We start from the raw sequence: 495 nt of genomic DNA, 5'->3' as shown, positions 1-495 counted from the left end.
GTAATGTGTAAAATGTGTTGATCCATGGCTGGTTATAGGCAAAAATCAATGGCCGTTGGTGTGTTATGCATAAGATATGACCCTATCATGCAGATGTTTCCAGACCTATATGATGGGATTTATGAGTGGTTATCATGTCAGTACATAATGATGCTGTGTCTGAGGGTAGTCACGGAGATGGATTCTCAATGGACTCTGCCTTAGTAGCTTTCTCTGAATGGGGAATAATTAATTAAATTAAGATCACCTCAGAATTATTTGAAGTTATAGATGTTTTCAACACCATTCCTTCATTCAACCAGCACTGATATTGTTCACATCGTGATGGGATCTGGGGATTCAAAGATAAACAGAAAATAACATCTGCTCCCAAGGGCACACAGTCTAGTGACAGAAAGTGATGAAAAACTAATAATTAGTGGGGTTTAATAAGCTCCATAGTAAAAAAGTGAACAAGGTACTCTGATATGGGGAAATGGAAGCTCTCAACTTTCC

The sequence above is a fragment of the Lutra lutra genome, chromosome 3 (genome assembly GCF_902655055.1).
Source record: "Lutra lutra chromosome 3, mLutLut1.2, whole genome shotgun sequence".
Lineage (NCBI taxonomy): Eukaryota > Metazoa > Chordata > Mammalia > Carnivora > Mustelidae > Lutra > Lutra lutra.
The sequence above is the reverse complement of the archived record's forward strand: the minus strand, read 5'-3'. Positions refer to the sequence as shown.